Genomic DNA, 24,816 nt, shown 5'->3' with positions numbered 1-24,816 from the left:
TGAGAAGGTAACATAAATTATAGTTGGCTCTCTGTATCCAGAAGTTTTGTATCCTCAGAGCCAACCAATCTTGGGTGAATACAAACAAAACAATAAATATAATATAGCAATAAAAATAATAAAAAACTTAAAAACCAATACATTGTAACAACTATTTATAAAGCATTTACACTGTTTTATGCATTAGAAGTAATCTAGATATATATTTTTTATTTTGTTTTTTTCTTTTTCAGAGATAGGCTCTTTTTCTGTCACCCAGGCTGGAGTGCAGTGGTGGGCTCAAAACCCTGGGCTCGAGTGATCCTCCTGCCTTAGACTTCCAAGTTGCTGAGACTATAGATGTATGCCACCATGCCTGGTTATTTTATTTTTTCATTTATTTTATTTTTTGTAGAGACACGGTCTTGTTATGTTGCCCAGGCTGGTCTCAAACCCCTGACCTCAAGAATCCTCCCACCTCAGCTTCCCAGAATGTTGGAATTACAGGCATGAGACATAATGCCCAGATTAAACATGATTTAAAGTATACTGGAGGATGTACATAGGTTGTTTGCAATGCATATGGATGTGTAGGATTAGGCATTAAAATTTTGCCTCTAGCATATGCTAGGTCTGTACTTCGTTAGGTATTCTAGAGCAAGGGAGATAGAACAACTTTAAAAAAAAAAGGAAAGTAGTGTCACTGGAGAGGTTAGAAATCTCACTTTGGTATCTTCAGGGGTCTTCCAACGAATCTCCCAGGATACCTTGGGACAACTGTATATACCACTGACAGCTTTATTTGACTGGATATGGTTAGCAAGGTAATTACTTTATATTTGTGGCATTTAAGTTCATGTCTTGTTTGAATATAATGACTGAAATAATTTGGAGTGTTTATGGGAGAAATTCTCATTCAAGATTCAGTAGCTGAGATTCAATTGCTCTGTTCATGACTAAGTTGAAATGAAAGAAAAAAACAGCACAAAACTCTTGTAGAATAATACATGTGAAAATAAAAACCACCTGATGTAAGCATAGCTAACTGTACTTGCAATGCCACTCATCAAAAGGCATTTTAGTGCTTGCAGAAGCTACATTTCAGTCTAATATTAATTTCTTAAACTTGAAAACTTTCTCAAATCCATAAAGACAACCCACTGGGCTATAAACTCAACACACTTTTCAAAACTCATGGTTATTTACTTCTTATTACAAAGGGACTCAAGTTGTTCAGGGAAAGAGTTAACTTCAGTATTGTTTATAAATAATGTGAAAATGCCTGACTGCCTTTCTTTGTATTCCAAGGGCAGGAAGAGAACCTTCACGTATTGAAAGTGTCTTCTTGCTCACTTACCTGTTTTCTCACCCATGCTTCCTTAGTGTGTGTTTTTGAATTTTATGTATTTCTTACTTTATAGGAAACTGCCACACCCCTACAACACTTTAGATAAAAAAATTTTGAAAGAAATGTGAATCTTTGGATTCAAATCTTTTTAAAGTTTCCATGGGTTCATTCATGATTTATATTACATATATACATATATACATACATATATATATATATATATATATATATACACATATATTTTGCTGGTCTCAGTTTTTAATCGTGGAAGGGCCTCACGCATGCAACGTGCACATACACGCACACACTCAGGCTTCAGATCTTGTTGCAATCTGCGATGTTGACACTCTGCACGCGCTCCTTGGTGATCTCCTCTTCCTTCTCCAGCAAGTCTGTCCCCACCTTGTCGTCCTCCACCAGGCACTGAATCTGCAGCTTCCAGATACTGTAGCCCACAAGCACCACCCTGGAGGCACCCCCAGACCAGCCTGTCCAGCTGGATGGAGTGCACACAGGTCTCCAGCAAGGCCATGTCCGTCTCATGGTCCCAAGGCTTGACGTCCAGCAGGATGGAGGACTTGGCCACCAGCGCGGGCTTCTTGGCCGTCTCCGTGTACGGCCGCAGCCACTCCTCCCGCAGCTGAGCTACCTCCTTGTCCTCCTCCTCACTGTCGCTGCCAAATAGGTCAATGTCATCATCCCCGTCATCCTCTGCTGATGTGGCTGGCTTCTTGGCTGGGGGTACCACTTGGAGCACAGGAAAAACGTGCTGGGTCTGCGGGACTGCAGCCAGGTGGCCGGGCGAGCTCTTCTCCAGCACGTTCAGCTGGGCCTCCAGCTTGCAGACGGTCTGCTGCAGCTCGTGCACCACGCAGCACAGGCTCTAGTGCTCCACCTGCAGCCTGGCCATCCAGACCACGACGAGCTCGCTGCGCTCTCCGCAGGGGCGCTGGAGGCCTGGGGGCCTGAGCTTCCGGCCAGGGATTTCTGGACGGTCTCGCCGGCTCTCGCGATATCACGGAGGATCACGCTGGCGCCGTTCTCCCGGCGGGACGCACTAGCCACGGGCCAGTTAAGTTGCTCGTGGAATCTGCTTTCTGCATCGTCGTATCTAAACGTGTCGAACCAGATCTTTAAGTGCACTACTACGAAGTTTGTAGCCGTTTTTACTCACGCCAGCCAGGAATGTGGTGACCAGGGAGGAGGAATCGGTGGACGTGGGATGCCTGAGGAAAGGTAGCGAAAATTTTCTTATCTAAATTTTAAGTAGGGATGTTGCCCTTCCCAATCCATGGCTACTGGGGAAAAATTTCGAGAGTCCCTCCTTTCTCCCCAAACAAAAATTGCATTTGTTGAGTCTGACTAAATTTTTTGAAAATTTTGCTTGTTTGTGCCAATGCAATTTTTATAAAAATGACTTAAAATCTTTCAAGTTGTATAGAGCTTGCAATATTTCTGTAACAGTCATACTGCCTTTTCTCTAGTTTGAAATCCCATTTATTTAAAGATAAATTTAATCTGCAGGTTAAATTTTTGAGGCATTCACATGCCTACTATAAGCTGTGTTTAAGGAGCAATAGCATGTTCACAAAGCTACTGATTTTTTGTTTTCAAACCTGAGTTTTCACAAAAAGTATGTCCTGACCCAAATGAATCTCCTCAGTCCTTTTGTGAAGTCTTGTGATACCTACACATGGTTAGATTGTTTGAGGAGCCATGTGATTGAAGGAAACAAAATTGCACCTCACTTTTCAGCTTTAGCTAGACAAGTCGTTTAGTACAGCACACAAGCAATGCCTAAAGAAAAGCCAAGTTTCTTTCAAGAATGTAAACAAATGTCTCATTAGAAAGCTTAAGTTTTAGGCTAGATTTTCGCTGATGTTCACTTAATAGTCATACAGATGATTTTGGAAAATTCGAGTGTGAATAATACATTTTTGATGTAGTACTATATATTTTAAATATTCTTCAAATTTGTATTAGTAGGGAAATATCAATTAAGAGTCATGTCTCCCTAAAAGGCTAAATTGCCTTCAAAGATTGACAGCTGAGACTTGAGTGCAATCACTAAAAAGGTAAAATCTAGAAGGCATTGATTCTCTTGAACACCTGGCCTCAAGAGATCCACCTGCCTCAGCTTCCCAAAGTGCTGGGATTACAGGCATGAGCCACCACACCCAGCAAGGCATTGTTTCTCAAACACTAGTACATATAGCCATCACTTGATTGGCTTCTCTAAAATGCAGATAGCTGGGTTCTGGCCAGTGATTCTTACACCGCGCATCTCCACTAGGGCCCAGGAACTTGGAATTTTTAATTAGTTCCCCAGGTGATCCTGATAAATATGACTTATAGACTACTCTTCAGAGACGGTGCTCTAAGGTAAGGATAATTTGTACTGGAACATTACAGAATAAATGTGGCAGAAGCACATATCAGGCTTTTAGTAAATAGATATATTAAGGTGCCTATACACACATTCACATAAATATACACATGCATATACATATATATACATATGTGTATGTGTGTGTGTATATATTTAATGTCTATTGAAAGAATAAATGATGGAATAAATAAAAGAAAGAAATTTAGTCCCATTTATATCCTTAACAATGTGCCCATTGTTTAGTCCTGTTTATGTTGTTAACAATGTGCCCATTGTCTATAGGGCACATGAAGCAGAATTACCTCCTTCCATCTGTAAAATGCTGATGCCTGGTTATCTTCTGGAATAGATAAGTTCTGACAAACAGTGGATAGAATACATTTCCTTACTAGCTTTATTTCTCAACAAGTCTACTTTGGTTCTTAGAATGATGGTTTTAATTCAAGTCTCCTGGTTTTAAAAATGAATCCTCTTTACAGACATCTGACAGTACTTTGAGCTCCCAACATTGGAAAGTTCTGCTTATTTGAACTGCAAAGGGAAGGCAGAACAAATGCCATGATTATTAGAGCCTTGGATAATTCATGGTGGGCAATATTCTGACACCTACTTTAGCTGACTATGATTTAAATGTGGGAAGTCCTAAATACATATATGTAAATTCCGGGGAATGCTGAACTGTTTCTGACAGTCCCAGTAGGCATTCATCTGATACATTTTGTAGAGTATCTGTAAGGCATACCATTTCTTCACTGAGTAGGCAGTTCCTATTTTGATGATCTCAGAGATGTTCTCATCAGAAAACTAACTGTGAGTTATACAGTAAAATACTGTAGGGACCCGTCCTTCCTTTGCTGTTTTCCTCTTGTAGAGAAGAGTGGACAGATGAAAAGGTAGTCCAGGAATGTCTTGTGTGTCCTTCTACAGCTCCAGAGAAAACAGGGCACTGAGTATCCCCACTTTGTGCAAGCAGGTTCTATGGGGCTTTGAAGTTCTTGGGAGCTTGTATCAAACGAAGGAAGCTGAAGGAAGAGGGGATAACAGGAACTGAAATGTATTTTACAGAAGGGAGGGATTTAACATCCATTGAATGATGGCTGTGGATTGATTCTTCCTATAGATGTGTGTTGTGTTGTTTCTGCATCAGTCAGGGCTGTGGCTCTGGCTTCTATCCTTGTTTGTTCTTTGTAAGTCTGGCCAAAGAGAAGGTAAAAAGAGACACTGAGGGACCTTGGTATCTGCAATTCTCACAAACCTGACAGGAAAATCAAATTTTAAAGAAATATTATATCTTGTTCAAAGTTACCCATCAAGTCTGTGTCAGATCTTGGAGTAAAAAACCTGAAAAACTTGTGCTTCTTAGATCAAGTCTCTACCTATCAAAAATTCTCATGACCCTGTGAACTCAATGAGAGAATTCAATAGAAACTCTGGTTCTCATTCAGAAGACCATTTAACAGAGATACAGACTAGAGATTTTAATAGTTGAAAACTGTTGTATCTTGGGTTGAAAAATTGATTTATAGTAGATTTTAATCCTCCCAGCAAAAGATTTTTGGCGTTTTATATCATACTCTTTGTCACTTTTTTTTCGTACTGACACATCTATAAATCTTGATTACAGCTCCATTTTCAGTTAATATAGACTTTGTACATGTAATCTCCATCTCTTTTTTCTTCTGAAAATTGAGTACATATTAAAACTAACCTTAAAATTTCTGTAAAGCAATAGTATAAAAAGTAATCATAATGACATATCCTGTGTGATGAAGCATGAAATAATATTAAAAGATAATAACCAGATTTGTGGAAGGCACACTATATATGAAGAAATATGTGGCTCCATGCAAGATTGACCATTACATTTCTAGTTAACATGCCCTCATATATTCTTTTCCTACTGTGTAAGAAAGTACTATTTTTTTCATTTAACTTTTTATTTTGAGATAATTGTAGTCACATACAATTCTAAGAAATAATGCAGAAAGATACTATGTATGCTTTATCCAATTTTTCATAATGTAACATCTTGTAAAACTATAGTACAACCAGGATATTGCCAATAATATAGTCAAGATGCAAAATATTTTCATCACCACAAGGATCCCCCACTTTGCCCCCTCCCTTTTTTTTTTTTTTTTTTTAGCTGCAACCATCCTCCTCCTGCCTACTCTCACCCCTTAACCACAGGAAATCACTAGTCTCTTCTCCATTTCTCTCATTTCATCATGCCAAGAATGTTATATAAATGGAATTGTACAGTAAGTAGCCTTTTGAAACTGGCTTTTTCTGCTAGGATAATTTTTTGGAAATTCATACAGATTGTTTTGTGTATCCATAGATTATTCTATTTTATTACTGAGTAGTATTCCATGATATGGATGTCAATCAAAATGTTTAGGCATTTACTCACTAAGTCCAATTTTTGGCTCTTATAAATAAAGCTGCTATTATTCATATACAGGTTTTGGTGTGAGCACAAGTTTTCATTTCTCTGGGCTAAATTACCAGGATGGCAATTGTTTGGTCATATGAAAGTTGCATGTTTAATTTTTGAAGAGACTGTCAAACTGTTTTCCACAGCGGGTGAACTGTATTACATTCCCACCAGCAGTGTATGAGTATCTAGTTTCTTTTTATTTCTAGTGGGGTTAGGAGTTTGGAGTCCCCACTAAGCTCCACTGGTACTTCCCTTGCTGGTAAGGATAGTAGTGCCTTATTACTGCTCCCTACGTGGTCTTCACTGATCACAGGGGATAGGGGATGGAGTGGGGTGATCTGATTACTATTAGACAGTGATGAAAGTTCTTACTCTCTGTCAGGCCTCCTCTGATACCACCCAGTGGGGAGAGGGATGGGGATATCACTGCTGCCAGGTAGGGGTGGAAGTCCAGGATCTCCATTCAACCTAATCTGATACCTCCCTGGCAGGAAAATTGAGTTGCCTCACTATAGAACTTCAGTTCCCTACCTGGCCTCTTCTGATATGGATGTAGATTGGGACGTAGTTTTCTATGGTTTCTGGCTAGAGTAGGATAGTTATTGTGAAAAGGTTTTCTGTCTTGCTAGGCTGTCTCTTTGCTGGTCCTTTGGCTTGAAGAAGCAAGTTTTCATTGGGACTTTATGGTTTTGGTCTGTGGCTGTTGACCTTACTGCATGAAATGGTTTGGCTGTGTCCCCACCCAAATCTCATCTTGAATTGTAGCTCCCACAATTCCCATGTGTTGTGGGAGGGACCCAGTGGGAGGTAATTAAATCATGGGGGTAGGTCTTTCCCATGCTGTTCTTGTGATAGTAATTAAGTCTCACAAGATCTTGATGGTTTTATAAGGGGGAGATACCCTGCACAAGCTCTTTCTTTGCCTGCTGCCATCCATGTAAGACATGACTTGCTCCTCCTTGCCATCCACCATGATCATGAGGCATCCGCAGCCATGTGGAACTGTGAGTCCATTAAACCTCTTTCTTTTGTAAATTGCCAAGTCTTGGTTATGTCTCTATCAACAGCATGAATACAGACTGATACATTGGTTTGCTGGCTTTTTCAGCTGGGTATATGCAGCAAGAAGAAACCCCAGAGAACTCAACACTATAACTTTCCATGGGTTCTCAAGATCTCTAGACAGAAAACAGCAGAGAGAATAGCCTCTTTCCAACTTTCAGAGTTTTCTTTTCTTTTTTTTTTTTTTTTTGAGACAGAGTTTCGCTCTTGTTACCCAGGCTGGAGTGCAATGGCACGATCTCGGCTTACCACAACCTCTGCCTCCTGGGTTCAGGCAATTCTCCTGCCTCAGCCTCCTGAGTAGTTCGGATTACAGGCGTGTGCCACCATGCCCAGCTACTTTTTTTTGTATTTTTAGTAGAGATGGGGTTTCACCATATTGACCAGGACGGTCTTGATCTCTTGACCTGGTGATCCACCCGCCTCGGCCTCCCAAAGTGCTGGGATTACAGGCTTGAGCCACTGCGCCCGGCCTCAGAGTTTTCTCATTTTTTTTTTTTTCTATATAGGATATAGGGCTATTTGTTGTACTTTGCAGGAGGCAAAAGAAAAATTGCATCTACTGCATTTTCCTATCAGTGAAAGTCCTTATACATTTTTAACAAACATATTAGTTCAACTTTCTATTAGATCATTGAGTAATTAGCTTGATTCCTTCATTTGCCCAATCAAAAAGCATTTATTGAGTTTCAAGTTTGTACCTGGTATTAGACTAAGTGACAGAAAACAAAAATTAATACGATGCAGTCCAGGCCTCATGAAGTTCACACTCTAATAGATCATCAAGAAATACCAAAACACCAAATCAAACGAAACCAACCAAAAATAATTACAACAACATAATAACAATAGTCATAGTGATACACACAAGACAACAATTTTGGTAAGATGTCCTCTCAAAACTCTAAACTCCTACCTTATGTCCCTTATACACCAGCAGTCCTGGAATGATGTGATACATGGCAAATGCGAGGTCAATGGGTATTTTTTAGACCTCTTATCAGAACATTTAATGGAAAAAATTAACATAATAATTACAATACAATTTTAAGTCAGATTATGGCATATGGAAGCTAAAAATGCTTCTTGCTGGCAATGTTTCAATCTCTGGAACAACCTTTAAGTCATTAAAAGTAGCCGACAAGTATTGGTTTTCCAACTTTCCCTAGTTTCTTTTTTGTGCTCTCTGATGCAGTGGTTTTGGCTTTCTTGTCTTTTTCCAGGTAGCAGATATGGCATCACTATTTGCACTTAGTGATCCTCGAGGATATACTTGTGAATTTGGTTTTTAGAGTATCCACAAATTGATGACATGTATTATCATAAGATGTGGTGAAGCAAAAATATTGTAGTTGTTAAATCTCCCTTCCTCTCTCCCTCCCTCCCTCTCTCCCTCCTTTCCTTCTCATACCCATCCCCCTTCCCTTCCCTTCTCTGAAGATAACCCCTGTATGATTTCCTCCAGCCCCACCCTGTCCTTCAGCATTTTTCCACTCCTATTCAATATCCATCTTTCTCTTTCCTGATGTCTTTCATAGTCATAAACCAGGATCCTCTCCTGGTGACAGTGGCCCTCATTCTTGCTTGATCTAACATACTTACTAACACATAGACCTCCTGTGAATTTTCCCACTCCTCCATATTCTACTTTTGATATCTTTGCAAATCAGTACTTGACCCAGAAGAGTTTTTTTTAAAAAAAACCCCACGTTTTCTTTTAATTCCAAAGTCTCTAACTCTATTTCCTTTCTTCCAATGCATAAAATTGTATTTCTTTATAATTTAAAGCCATTCTTCTGTAGTTTTGTCTCTCTGAGCTTGTTATAAAACCAGAGCCTAGAATTGGGTGGGTCTTATTGGCTCCTTGCCCAATATTCCCCCAGTTAGCTAACTTCATATACAACAATCTTGACAAATGGTATAGAATATTATCAAAGCAATAGTTTCTTGCTGCCTTCCCCATGTTTGGGAAGATAATAGTTTTAATGTCTTTATTTCTTTTCTTTGGAAAATATGTGAGGTCTGAGTGTTTTTCTGTCTCTTTGCATTTAACATTTGCACCCAATTAAATACTCAGCAAGCAGACACAAGGGGAGAAAAAGAAGAACGGATAGCTACTAGGACAGACATGAGAAAGAAAAGGGCAAGAAAGAACTTCTGACTAGTAAATAGTCATGGCATATCACTTAACTAAAGTGGCACTACTTGAGAGTAAGCTTTGGCTACTCAGAGAGGTCTTCCTAGAATTTTCTGTTCTCATGGAGACCTCTTCAGATAAGAGTAGACTTTATCAGAATGAATAACTTTGCCTCCGAATGGGTACTTGCTGAAATGAATTTGTTTTGCATATATATTCCTATTAAGCTAACATAAAGTAATACTTAGGTATTTTGAAAATCAGCTTGGAAAGAAAATCTCTATGCTTATGTTCACAAGAACAACATGCTATATTTTTCAGTTTTTTTTAGTTGATGTCAAAAATACTTCAGCTCTGCAATGAGGCACTGTAATTTGCTTTAGCATCACACACAAGCTAAAGAAACCAAGTCCTCAGAATTGTTGCTAACAGAATGATGAATCCACCATTTTAAACTTTCAGTTTATTGATAATACTTAAGTAGACCATCGAGATGTGATTTTATCATTTGTATTGTGTAATGGTTTTCATTTTGATTCAAGTTTTTAGGTCTGCTTCAATTACTGCCCTAATTCCCTTAGGCCTACTATTATTATTCCTTAAGTGCTTAAGAAACATACATAGATTAAACTTCATTAAGAGAATCTCCACATGTATAATGGCTCACATACAATAGAAATTAAATTTTTGCTCATATCACAGGCTAGAGTTGGTAGTTAGGTGGCTTTTTTCCAAATTATGATTTAGCAATCTGGGTTCCTTCCAACTTTTGGCACTACCATCTGCTAGAAACTGGTTAAAACTGGCAACCAGCCAAGAGAGATACATCCACTCTTAAAACCCCTGCCCGGAAGTGATGCACATCATTACACTTGCATTCCATTAGAGATAACTAAGTCATTTAACCCTGCCTAACTGCAAGAGAGACTGGGAAATGCATTCCAGCCATGTGCCCCTGATATAATCTGACTATAATGGGAGGAAAAAACACTGGTCTCTGCCACATTTCTACAAGTTTTTCCTTAAAAAAAAATCAGTTATACTTCTGGAGATCAGTCTTTTAGTTGCATATCTCTAGTAGAAGTTCACTAGGATTTTCTATATGCAAACTTTGGTGCAAGTCGGAGATCTCACTTGGGAAATGATATTCCTTTCCACACTATAATCAAATTTTACATCTTGATAAAAATGACCATGAAGATGTTAAATCAAAGATGTCTAGTTTTATTTCCATTGCATTTTTTTTTGAGGCTTCTCTGAACATTTTGTCTGAGAAAGATTTGTGGGATCACACCCATAAATTAGAGGGAGTTGAAAATTAGATGTGTAACATGAATTCAATTTTTGTTGTCCATGGAACCGATTCTGTCAGTAATTAATTATTTTTTTTAAAGAAACTATTAGATGACTAGCACTGTACAAGGTACTAATGAAAATGTAAAGGCTCATCCTATGCTCTGAAAATCCTCAATATTGGGTCAGAATATGTGAAAATGGTAGAAGAGACAAAAACATACAGAAAGTGATTTCATGGATAGATCTAGCATTAAAATTTGTTTCACATTTAGTAAAGCAACATATCCATTGACCTCATATTGGATATGACATGGAGTATTAAGACTCATAGGTATGTCACAGGAATTTGCCAACTCTGATGGGTCTGATATTTGAATGTTAACACTGTGAAAAAGATACAACTTCATTGTATTGACTTAAAGATTCTCAAGATTCAAAGAGCAGTAAGAAAAAGTCAAATCAAGAATGATTCTCAAATAAATCCTGATATTAAAACAGCTTCTACCATTAACAGTACATATTTACAGATAAAGTTTTAGACATGTTTATATTATATTAAAAATTTACATGTTTAAACTGGTCTGCAGACCTCTTAAGTGACAACATTCATTTTGGATAGGTCTGTAATTCATAAAAGGCTTCTACTCTTGGAACAGTATACTCTTAGTCACCAGAAAAGACTGCCTTGCATGGTGACTTGTTTAGAAGTTTAATTCTCAGTAACCTAATAGAGGGTACAGTTCCATCATTATTTTTAAAATTTACCTTTGCATATTAATTTGATGTACTAGTAAAGATAAGGAAAATCATTTATTGTGGTAGGTTTTATTTTTTTTAAATTGAGGTGAAATTCACATAACATACCATTAACTACTTTCAAGTGTACCATTCAGTGGCATTTAGTACATTAGCAATGTTGTACAACTACTACCTCTCTTTACTTTCAAAACTTTATCATTACCCCATAAGAACACCCTGTATCCGTAAGTTATCAATCTCTATATTCCCCTTACTCAGCCCTCTGCAACCTTGAGTCTGTTTCCTGTCTCTATAGATTTGCCTATTCTAGACATTTCATAGAAAAATAAGCATGCAGCATATAATCTTTTGTGTTTGGCTTCTTCTTATAGTGTTTTTGTTACATGTGCTGAAGCTTTAGTCATTTTTATGACCAAATGATATTCCATTGTATGTATATACTATAATCTGTTTATCCATTAATTTATGGCAGAGTTTCATTATTGAGGCTTTATGAATTACATACAGTATGGCTTAATTTAAATAATGACATTTTGTGCAGCATAATCCAATTTTACTTTTAAAAGTACATCCATCCATCCATCCATACATACATACATACAGAAAGAGAATGAAGGAAGCAAAAGAGAAGAAAGAGAGTTAGAGACGGAAAGGAAAAACACTTGGAAAAATGTATTTCAAAATTCTTTTCTGAATTTTCTGAATGTTTGGAATCAGCATACATTAATTTTATATTCAAAATAACTATTAGTAAGCATATATACAATATCAACTCTATAAACTGTGGCATTTTATTGCATGCAGGCAGTTTCCAGGCTTTAGTGGGGGAAAGAAGAAACCAAGCTGAGACTGATGGTCTCACCAAGTTGAGGAGACAGAGATCAGAGAGACAAACACAGCTAGAATTTATGAGGAAGAATGCTGGAATGGCTGGAGCTACACAGAAAGAGATCTCTGTAGATCTGCGGAAGGATCCCTTAGAATCTTTGACTCAGTGCTGATCTGTACAAATGCAACAAGGAATTGCATGACAATAGGAGAACAACAGAATGCTAGAAAGAAATGGAGTAATTTACAAAGCTCGCACAGAGCTGATAATTGTTTGCATTCTCGGCAGCAGAGTGAAATAAGGTCATAATTTATGAGCATCAAATAGTAGAATCTTCAAAAGGATATTGCTTTAGAAGTAATATACTTAGAAGTATATTAGCCCTAGACTAAAGACTGCTCTAGACTCTATCTAAACAAGAATAAAAGAAAGCCTAGAAAAGAATAAAAGAAAGCCTAGAAAAGATCCAACTGATTTCAAGCAACTTAACTCTATGCTCCACCCACAAAAAAAAAAAAACCACACAATTTAAAGTAATATATTACAGCAAACAAAAATGTAAAATTGATACTGTATTGCATCCAATTACACTTTTTTTTTGTGGTTTTCTTTATTTTGTTTCAAGTTGATTGGGTTCCTTTTATCTCAGGATTAATATTTTTAAAAATCACATTTGGAATATTTGAACTATTACTTGTTTTCTGTCCAGTTTTTCCTCTTCTCAGCTTTTCCTTGCAAATATGTTGGACTACTTCACATTAGTCTTATGTCACTGAGATTCTGTTCATTTTCTCTTAAGAATTTTTTATTTCTACATTTAAATTAGGATTTTATAAAACTGATTTGCCTTCAAGTTCACTGATTTTTTTCCTGGTGTCTTAGATTCGTGCTTAATACAATTTTCACTTCAGATATTTTATTTTTTCAGTTTTATAATTTCTATTTTAAAAATATAATTTCTGACTTTCTGTTGAGATCCGTCTTCTGTCCATTCAGCATGTTCATCTTGTCCTTTAAATTCTTGAACATATTTACAATACTTTTTTATGAGTATATCTGCTAATTTCAACAATGGTGTCATTTCTATATCTATATTTTTTCCATTGACTAATATTTTCCCCCTAGTTTTAGGTCACATTTACGTTTTGTTTTTCTCATAATTTTTAAAGTTAATATTATTTACTATATGTGTGGAGGCTACATTATTGAGAATCTTAGTTGTGTTATCTTCATTTAACAGTGTTGGTCTTCTGGTAAGGCAGTTAATTTATTGAAGGGTCTTCTTGAACTCATAAAGGCTTGCTTTATGTTTTTTTTTTAAGGCAATTCTTGAGTAGTTCTCCTTCTAAGGTTAGAGGAGCTTTATTCATAAGGGGTATCCTCATTGGTATCTCAGTTGAGTATTCAGCAGGTTCAGAAATCTCTCTCACTACAAAGGATGGTCAGAACTCCAATATCTCACAGCACTATGAAACCTCCAGAATATGTTTTCAGCTCCTCAGTCACAGGAGCTGTTTTGTGCCAAGGCTTATGGAGTATTCCCTACATGGACATGTGTAGCCTAGTACTTAGCTAGACTCAAGGGGACCTTTATGCAGATTTCTGTGTAGTTTCTTTCCTTCAGTTTGTGGTCTGACAGATTCCAGCCTTCTTAGCAGCCCTGAATTCTAAGTCCTTTACGTAGCTAGACCTCTCTTGTCTGTTGCAACCCTCCTTTTCGATATTATGATTTTGAGAGTACCCCTAGGCAGGAAGCCAGGGTAGATAGGGTGCTCCAACCATGTTTTCTTGCTGTCAAGGATGATGGTCAGGTACTATTAATTGTGCAATGGCTGAAAACAGTTGATTTACTTAGTTGTGTCAAGTTTTATAGTTACTAACATTGTAAATTATAAATATCCATTCAAACATTATAGCCAAAATTGGAAGTTACTTATTTACTTTTGTTTTCCAGACGAACTAAAGTTGCATCCAGATCCTTTCACTATTTATTATGTTCTAGAATGCTCTTGCCTCCATCTTTCTTTGGTCTTATCATCATGCAGATCTACATTCAAATGTTACGTTTTGTGATCACCAGATATAAAGTATGAGCTCCTCTAGTAACTATTTCAAGACACTTTTATTTTGCTCATAGCATTCATTACCATCTGCAGTTACCTTGTTTCTTTATTTCTATGTCTTAATCATCTGGGTTTTTCACTAGAATGTTAATTCCTTAAGAGCAGTGACCTTTTCAAACTTGTTTACCACTGAACTCCCAGAGTTAGCACAGTGACTGGTACTGGTAGATGTTTAAGAATGTTGGTAAAATAAAGGGAAAGAGCAGAAAGTTGCCAGAGTCCTTAAACCCTGGATTAACCAGGTGTTTAGTAAATACTCCTGGCTGATGTGCTATGGAGCAACTCATATGAAGCAGGTTTAGGTTTCAGAAGTCTGAATAGGTTATTTCATACTGAATCGTCTCTAAGGATTCACCCTTTTGTCTGGCTTTGGCAAAATGTGCTCACCTTATGTTGAAGAAATTGAACATAGAATACATTTTGTCAGTTTATTTGTATTTCATTTAGTAATTCATATTTTGATAATGTTTTACAAAAACATACAATATATCAGAAAACCAAATTCTGCAACTGGATGTACTGGCAGAAATTTTATAAAGATGTGCTGATGATTCAATGATTATTTCTGCTTTCTGAATAATCTTGGTAATCAAATAATTAATATTTGGCAAATGTAATTTTGTTTATGAAAACTGTTTAAAGTTGGAAGGATAAGGGAAAAAATCAGAAATATTTCTTAAACTAAAACTGTAAGTAAAATCTAAAGTAATTTCAATGTTTTCTGCTACTATATATATTTTAGTTATTTATCCACAGAACCTAAAAATTTATTTTGCTTTTTTTCTGAATTTCTAGTTTATCCCTCCATAAAGTCATACATTTTGTTTCCTTATATGTCTGATCATTTTAATGTTCTTTCCAAATGAAATTATTTTCCTGTTTTAAATAACTTATATTCTTATAAAGTCACTTATAAACATTTATTTCACATGTTGTTTTAATATTTTAAGACTAGGTACTTGCAATGAACAAAAATGAAAGATATATGATTTTAGCACAGGCTATATATTTTGTCTTAAATGTCAATACAGAAAATATTGGGAACAACTTTTGGCCGCAAAATAAATCTCAAAAGGGTAGGAATATGCTACAATGTTAGAATATAAAGAAAATGATTCTAAGTTTCTAGATCATAATTTTCTTTGTAATAGACTTTAAAATTGAGACATATTCTTTTCAGAGTAGTAAAATGGAAGAGCCCATAAATAGCTATGTAAACTAGTGCTTTAAGAATGTATAACTACTGGCACAATTTTGGCTTTCTTCTATGTATTAAATGCCTTGGAGATCAATGAGGGCTTTTGTAGCATCTGTTGAAAAATGGTATGTTATACCTGAGACATACTGAAGAAATTGGAGCAGTATTTTCAGTACTCTTCTATGACTTGATGAAAAACAATAAAAGCGCCAATATAATATGCATGTCAGGAAAAGGAGGGTTTTAAAAGGTTTGAAAATATTGACATGAATTGTCTTTGTATGTGTTTAGGAAAGCAAGGTCTTCTTAAAGTTTTAATGTCAGAGCACTGGGATGGTGCATAGATTCTCCTCACAGCATGCTGAGCCAGGACCAGATGTGCTTATGTAGCAAGTTTCCTTAATGCACATTGCATGGAAAACAATTTTCAGAATGTAGGTCTTTGTTTCTAAAGCATCCGTTTCAATTAATATAAAACAAGGATTAGATTTGGCAATGATAGAGCAAATTAGATTTGGCACACTCTGTTCTTGGTGGAGACATACCCCTAAACTTCTGAAACTGGGGTTTTATTAGGAACTTTACATTCTTTGGCTATTATTTCTTTGGTTTTAAAATCTAGTAGTTGTTCCTTTTTCTGAAATATTTTCTATAAGGTCCTAGTTTATCATATTTTAATAGATACAAGGCTCATTAAAAATGTTGAAAATATATGCATGTGGCATGTAAAACACAAATGGGAAATTTTGAATTTTGATCTCCTTTAGTCATAGTGAGAAACACCTCCAAGTTTGTTTATTTGTCATAAGACTATACCTATTTGGGAAAACTGGATCATGTCTGTCAGTACATCATAGACATAAACCTACCACCTAACAATCTATAGTTCCTGATAACTGACAAAACACATCTTCATGGCCTTCGTGGTGAAAGGATGGAGAATACTTTGTGCTATGCCTGTTTTCACATGCACTTTCCTACAGCACGTTAGCTCTCTAAAATATTATGCAGCAGTGCCAAGGTTCTCTGGTTCAGGAGGCTAAACAGAGCTATTCATTGTTCTTTTAATCTTTATTTTCTTACTTTTATTGATTGGTTAATTTAAGATGAGATGTTCAATGTTCCCATTGAGAAGTGGCTTTTGGGTAAGGATCTTAAAGACTTGAGGGTACTGGTCGCATGGGTATGGAGGATTCCATACTACCTTCCAGGCTACAGAAGAGGCAAGTGGAAAGACCCTGAATCTCCTAAATATCACTGGGTTTAGATGATACATCATTTATTAATTCATTCATTTTCTTATATGTACATCTACTTATTTAACAACTTGTGCATAGTTACTTTTTGTAAGGCTTTGGGTTAAGCTTAGGAAAAAACTAAGGTAAAGCATGCATACTAACTATATTAAATAATAAACTTTTAGATTCAAATGTAAGTAAAACACGGATAGTGGGCCATTTTTTTCCTTCTGCTTAAACTGTAACAGGTTCTTTGCTTCTCCCAGCACCAGGCATACACAGTTCTACTTCATGCCTTTGTACTTTTTCATTCCGCCTAAAATGTTATTTCCCCATTAACACATGGTTAATACCCTGACTGCCTTCAGAATATTATCTTAAAAGTACCTTTTCAGTAAAGACTTTATTGGTCACCTCATCTAAAATGTTACCCCCTACAATATTATTTTCCATTTTTCTGCTTTATTAATATTATTTTTACTTAGCATTTTCATTTAACATGCTGCACTTTATTTTGTTTCTTTTCTGTCTCCTTCACTAGAGTGTAAGCTCTGTGAGGGTGATTTTGGTTTTTTTTTTTTTTTTGGTCCTTTTTGTTTATTTTTATTCCTCCAGTGCCTACAACAGTTCCTGATATATGATAGAGTGCTCTGTAATATTTCTGGTCAAATGGGTAAATTTGTTAAGTGAAAAATGCAAACTGCAGGAAAATTTTCTGTGAAAGTGGTGAAAATAAGCATGTGTGTGCTTGTATGTACACAAAACACCCCTGCAAGGGATCATGAGAAAGCAAATCATTGGTTAAATAAAGGCTGAGAACAGGGTATTTGGAGAGAGAGATTGTTCATTGTATATTTTAATATACATTTCAACTTTGAACTGTTTGAAGTATCTATTTAAAACATCAGTTAAAATAATCACAAAAAATACAAGGTAGAGAGTGGCAAGCACAAAGAAAAAGCAGATAAAGGGCTCAGATAAGGGACTAGATGATTTACAATGAAGGAAACACAGAACAGAGTTGGGCCTGAAGGGTGGGTGCTGGATGGACACTGCATGACCCTGGAGAAAACACGCTGGGTGAGGAGAGCAGCATGAGTTGTCCAGATGCAGAAAAGACAGGGTAGAGCTCTGGGAACAGAGGTAGTTTTGTTCAACTGGAATCAAACATTTAGAAAACTGAAAAAAAAGTGTTGATATTTGAGAAAAAAAAATTGTAGAGGTCTCAATTGCCAGGTTACACAATTTGGATTTGAGGTTGTCAAATAAGTTGGCTCAATAATAATAACATGAACATACACCCTGGAATTCTATGATATTATTAAGCTATAGATGAACAAGAGTAGATATAAATTACCTTTAGAAGCTAGACAAGGCCATCTTGAGAGCAGAATGGTAGAGGGGCAAAAAGCAGACTTTTTTTTTTTTTTTTTTTTTTTTTACAGATTTGTGTTTTTCTTAGAAAAATTATGATGCATGTTAACTACAAAAGTATTTAATCAATTTGACATAAATATGGCAAAATTACAGTCTTTATTGCAAATCGGTTTCTCAGAGGTAACTATGCCCTTACAGGTACATGTTCACATTTTTATTTCTAAATTTAAAAAATGAGGTATATTTTTAAAGAATGAGATCCATATTGTGCACACTGTTTTGCAATTTAATGTATTATTTTGGCATCATTACATGCCAATTTGTACAGGGCTAAGACATTCACTTTTATAACATATGATGTTCTGTTAAGGAGATATATAATTATTTTAAGCAGTTCATTATCAGTAGATATTAGGATTTTTTCTGTGTTTTTATTAAAGGCAATAAATATTTTTAATTACAAAGGTCTTCAGATATTGCTCTATTTTTATTGTTATTGCCCTTAAATTTTCATTGTATTTTCATGAAGTTGATAAGTATTTGAAAGCTAGCTTCTATTACAAATTACTCAATATAGAAATTCTAACAATGTTAGAGAAAACTTGAGAACAAATTTTGTGTTTTAATTATTGTGGTATAACACAACACGTCCAATTTTGTTTTTTCTTAACACCAATTTGTTATTTCTTTCTGCTTCTGTGTGTTGACTGAGCACTTGTAGGTGCTTCTCATTTGGGATCTTTTATGCTGTTGTTAATAGATGGCATGTGGGGCTGGAGTCATCTGACGCCTCAAGTGGGCTGGTGTTAAAGGTAACCTCTGTATTCATAGTCAGCTGCCTCACTCTCCATGCTTTCACACTTTTCATTTCCTCTCCATGTGATTTGGCTTTTTAAAGAATGTGGTCTAGGAGTGTACTTCATATGTGGTAGCTAGCTTCCAAGAAGCAAGAAGCAGAATTCACCAGGCCAATTAAGGATTATGCCCAGAATTGGCATAGCATTATACCTCTCACATTCTTTTGGTCAAAGCTGTCACAGAGCCCATCTAAGTTGAGTAAGGTAAAGAGCTTACTTCTCGATAGAGGAGTGGCAAAGTCACATCGCAGAAGAACCTGTGCGATGGGAGATCTTGTAATGACATTTTGGAAAAAGTACTATTTGCTGTAGTATGTTATGTATGTTCTCTTAGGAGCAAAGTTTCAATTCCACCTTTTTTTCCTGATACATAGCCATCTGTGTTACTCAATTGAATCATGGCTACAAGATGCACTGGGTACTAATTGCTTACCCAATCATTGTATTGTTTGTGCTCAAGTTTCTCTACAGTTTCTCTCTGTATATCATGCATACAGTTGTATAAATGTCATCATTATTTCAATAAATATATATTAAGAACCTACTGTTTACCAAGTCCTTGCATCTACAGAGATGAACATCATACATTTCAGATTTTCAGAATGTCTGTCTCACAAATGAAGTAGGATAAACAGATAACTAACCAAATTTAACAAAGTGTTAAAAATGCAATGTTAAAGTACAACCCACTTTCGGAGTGGGTTGGTGTAAAAGTGGGGAGAGTGGTCATCAAAAGGTTAATAGTGGAGATGACAGAAGATGAGGCTTGTAGATATATTAGTGTCACTAAAATCCTCTGATGAAATTTAAGACTCATCAGCAATGGTTAAAGTGTGGCAGGGCGTTTGAGATAGGGGAAAATGTCATGAAGATATAAAACAGGTGGCAGAGGGGACATGAATGGTTTTACATTTTAGAAAAACAAAATATTGTAGCAGTGATATAGAGAATGAATAGGGGGAGTGTAAGATTAGAGGCAATGTATTATATTACAGTTTATTTCTTGGTGAGAGATAATGACCTAAATTAAAAATAAAAGGGAGGCAAAGGAATGGAACTGTGATATAGATACAAAATTGTTTAGAAGGTAAATTTATAAGATTTGTTCATTGACTGCTTGGGTGTTAGGCTGAGAAAGAGAAGGGAATCTAGGCTGACTCCTAAGTATCTCAGAGGGCACATAGTGGCAAGAAATGGTACACACACACACACACACACACACACACACACACACACACAGAATGCAGGAGAAAGAGAAGAATTTGAAGAATCTGCTTTTGAAATCCATGGAGAATCCAGGTGAAAATGTCCTTCAGTTCATTCAAAGATCTTAATCAGGACATATAGAGTTGAGACTCATCAGCAAGTAGGTAGCAACTGAATGCATGAGCTCATTTAGCTGCTGATATGGTTTGGTTTTGTGTCCCCACCCAAATCTCATCTCCAATTGTAATCCCCATGTGTCCAGGGAGGGAGGTGATTGGATCATGGGGCCAGTTCCCCCATCCTGTTCTCATGATAGTGAGTTGTCATGAGATTTGATGGTTTTATAAGTGTGTGACAGTTCCTCCTTCACATGCTCACACTCTCTTGCCACCTTGTGAAGAAGGTGTCTGCTTCCCTTTACACCATGATTGTAAATTTCCTGAGGTCTTCCCAGCCATGTAGAACTGTGAATCCATTAAACGGACTTTGTTTATAAACCACTCAGTGTTGGGTAGTAGCCTTCTATTAGGTGGATGCAAAAGCAATTGTGGCTTTTTTTGCCATTGAAAGTAATGGCAAAAAACACAGTTACTTTTGTACCAACCTAATGGTAGCATGAGAATGGACCAATACAGCTCCTGTAGAGGGAGACTGTATTATAGAGATTGAGCAAGGAAGACAGCCAGGCAAGAGTGTAATAGGAATTGGGTAGACAAAGTTGCAGAGTGAGAGTAATGAGCAGTGTACTAGTTCAAGAGAAGTCAGGCAACTTAGGTCAGCAAAGAGTCCATTCCATCTGGGCATTAAGAAACACTGGTGGCCGGGTGTGGTGGCTCATGCCTGTAATCTTAGCACTTTGGGAGGCCTAGGCAGGTGGATCACAAGGTCAGGAGATTGAGACCATTATGGCCAACACAGTGAAACTCTGTCTCTACTAAAAATACAAAAATTAGTTGGGCATGGTGGTGCATGCCTGTAATTCCAGCTAATCGGGAAGCTGAGGCAAGAGAATTGCTTGAACCAGGGAGTCGGAGGTTGCAGTGAGCTGAGATTGTGCCATTACACTCCAGCCTGGTGACAGAGTGAGATTCCATCTCAAAAAACCAAAACAAAACAAAAAACTAAAGAGACACTGGTACCTTTGCCAGAGCCTGTTCTCTATAGTTGTGTCGGCTAAAGACAGTTTTGAATCAAAAGGGAGAGGGAGAAATGAAACCAGAGAAGCTATTTTCTCCTGTTGTTTTCAGTAAAATAATGTTACATAACAATATTTCAGTCAGTATTGAATCACATATATGAAAGTGGTCCCATAAGATTATAATAGAGCTAAAAATCCCTATCACCTAGTGACAGTGTAGCTGTAGTAACATTGTAGTGCAATGCATTACTCAGGTGTTTGTGGCGATGCTGATGTAAAGAAACCCACTGCACCACCAGTCATAAAAGTATAATACATAGAATCATGTGCAGTACGTAATACTTGACAATGATAATAAATACTGGCTTTTGCATTTACTATACTATGTTTATTAATCATTATTTTAGAGTATACTCCTTCTACTTACATAAGCAAGTTAACTGTAGAACAGCCTCAGGCAGGTTCTTCAGGAGACATTTGGAAAAAAGGGAATATTATCATAGGAGATGACAGCTCCATGTATGTAATTGCCCCTAAAGACCTTCTGGAGGGTAAGGTGTGGACGAGAAAGACAGTAATATTGATGTTCCTGACCGTGTGTAGGCCTGTGTGTGCTTTTGTCTTAGTTTTTGTTTTAGTTTTCATTCCTGTCGTTAAGTGATGCTAGGCTGTATTTACCTCAATGTTTTAGTGTATTCCACTTTTAGTGGTATTCTTTTTAGATCTAAATGTACAACAGACTTTATTCTGTAACTCCATTACATACAGCTTTAAGGCTGATTTATTTCCTGATCATCAGTTTCCTCTAAATCTAAAGATTGTGTGTGTGTGTGTGTGTGTGTGTGTGTGTGTGTGTGTGTGTGTATATGTATATGTGTGGGTTGATATGTGAACTACATTTTTTCACATGCTATCTTAGCATCTAGATTAACTCAATCCCTTATCTCAACAAACTTGCCTCAACATACTTAAAATGTCTGTTTTAGAAAATCATTCTTACAGGTTTAAATATTTTTATTCTTAAGTGACCATTCTTAAAATATAAACTTTCTTAGTTGATATAACATCTTGTGAACGAAATTGCATTGAGAAGGGATAGGATAGACTATGGTGGAAAAGGATATAAAGTTTCAGTGTGAGCATAGGAGGATGGGCTACACTGGGGCATTTGGAAAATAATTTGAATTTCCAGAAATAGTATAACTTCTGCTATGTAAAGTCTGATAACGTTTTCAGTAGGGAATGAAATAGGGAAATAGTCTTTACTGAGTACCCACTGTATTCTCACATGTATATTATCTCATTTTATAGTGACAAATATTATCCAGGGTAGATACTATTATCCCTGTTGACAGATGAGAATATAGATGCTCCAAAGGTTGAATTATTTGCTCAGGTTTATATTGCTCATTAAAGAGTGAGAATTTGAATGAAAAATTTTCTGTATCCCTTGTGCTTTCAAATACTTAGGTAGACTCTAATCCTACCAACATATGAGACTTCCCTGCATTTTGGGGTTTTTTATTCCTGTTCTCAGATTAGAACTCAAAGTTCTCCATCTTCTCTTTTTCATAGATTTCATTGTATCAGTCAAGATTCTTTTGGTTGCTAGTAGCAGAAACTTTATTAAAATTGGTTTAAGCAGAAAAGGCGATTTATTGGCTCACATACTTTAAAGTTCTGAAGGATATTAAAATTTAGGTATAGGTGAATTCAGGGATCTCAAAAAAGGTGTCAGAAATCTTTTTTGTTTGTTTTTTTTTTCTTTCTATATATGGTCATTCCTTTCATTTGTACTGGCCTCTTTCTCAGGCAGGGTGTCCCCATATGGTAGCAAAGGTCACCAGTAGATGCTCCAGGTTGACATTGTACTAGTTGAATAGAACCAGATGAAAGAATGTGTCTTTCCTGAAACTCTTCAAATACTTCCTGGTATTGTTCTGATCTGATTGTCAGTTTCAGTCACATACCCATCTCTGAACTAATCCCTGGGATGGTAGGGGTGTGCTGTTCCCATTGGCTGGCTTGAGTGGACATCCTCTCCTTGTGAGGCTTAGCCTCACCCAAGGCACTGCAATTAGAAGTAGGGGAAGAATGTTTCTCTGCAGGAAAATGAGAATGCTATTAGAAAAAAAGGGAAATAGAATCCTAGACAGTTACAAATGACTGAAGTCCACTACTCATTTTCACATTATTATCCTACTTGGACCTTTCGCTCTAGTCAGTGATGAAGACATGACTATGAAATAATTTTCTAATTTGTGCATTCCTACCTGCTGTTTCCCTTGCACTTATTCCAGCAGTTCTTTTTAAAGACTTGATTGCAGAGCTTTTTCCATCTTTATTCTGCATTCTGAAAGCATTGAGAGATCTGCTGATTTTGTGAATTATACGTTGGTAAATGTTCTTAGGTTGTTATATATTTGTGTGTGCATATATATATATATATATATTTGTGTGTGCATATATATATATATATATATATATATATATGTCTTTTGTCATCTATGCTAGAGCAAGGACTACCTCTTACTTTATGTAAGTATTCAAAGCCAAGGAAGTAGGAATCTACACATAAAATGGGTTATAATTTAACCAAAAGACAATCATCCTCACCCTTTCACAATGTCATTCAATGAAGTTAAAGGTTGAATTTAGGGAAAGTCATTTATTAAAATGCTTTGTGATTATATTGGAAGAAAATAATTTGAACCCACCAAAAGGGACATGATTATTAGCTCCCTGTGGAAAGACTTGATGCAACTCCCCATGTTTCCACCCTGATTCCATTAAGGTACTCATTCATTCATTCATTCATGCTATTTTATTAAAGATGTTTTTCAGCCATTCCTTAGAAGGCTTAGATTTCTTTGTACTAAACTGATGAATTAAGTGCCACTCCACAAATTTTGATCTTTATTTTTAGATTTCAGTCCTTCTTCTTTTCCTCCTCCATGCTTCTCCCATGCATTGTCATTCTTCCTTTTTTCTTTTTGTCCTCACCACATTACTCCTTTCCCCTTCTAGCATTCCTTCTCCATTTTTTGAGTTATGTAGCACATAATTAAATTTTATTTGACTACAGTTTTTTAACCAATCCTTAAGAGAAAAGTAGCAATAAAAATTAGTGAAATTTCTGTGTTCTTCCTTTGTCCAGGATATATTATGATCTCACTGAGTGAGTGCAAAATAGGCATCATTAAGGCTCTTTGTAGAAACAGAATTCCAAACAGAAAAAGCAAATTAATGTAGAAATTCTCATGAGCATCTACTTGATAGTTCTGTATCTCACAGTGAATATGAGAAAAAATTTTCCCTCAACAAGGTATTTTCAGGATAGTTTATTTTTATTTTTTAAAAATTATGCTTTAAGTTATGGGATAGATGTGCAGAACATGCAGGTTTCTTACATAGATATACACATGCCATGGTAGTTGGCT

General features: G+C 36.4%; 1 pseudogene; it reads right to left on the bottom strand.

Annotated features, from left to right (window-relative positions):
- Window positions 1-1,642: 1,642 nt before the first annotated feature.
- LOC101051318 (elongation factor 1-delta-like) lies at window positions 1,643-23,728 on the bottom strand (annotated as a pseudogene).
- Window positions 23,729-24,816: the final 1,088 nt, after the last annotated feature.

The sequence above is a fragment of the Saimiri boliviensis genome, chromosome 1, assembly GCF_048565385.1.
Source record: "Saimiri boliviensis isolate mSaiBol1 chromosome 1, mSaiBol1.pri, whole genome shotgun sequence".
Classification (NCBI taxonomy): Eukaryota; Metazoa; Chordata; class Mammalia; order Primates; family Cebidae; genus Saimiri; species Saimiri boliviensis.
The sequence above is the reverse complement of the archived record's forward strand: the minus strand, read 5'-3'. Positions and strand labels throughout refer to the sequence as shown.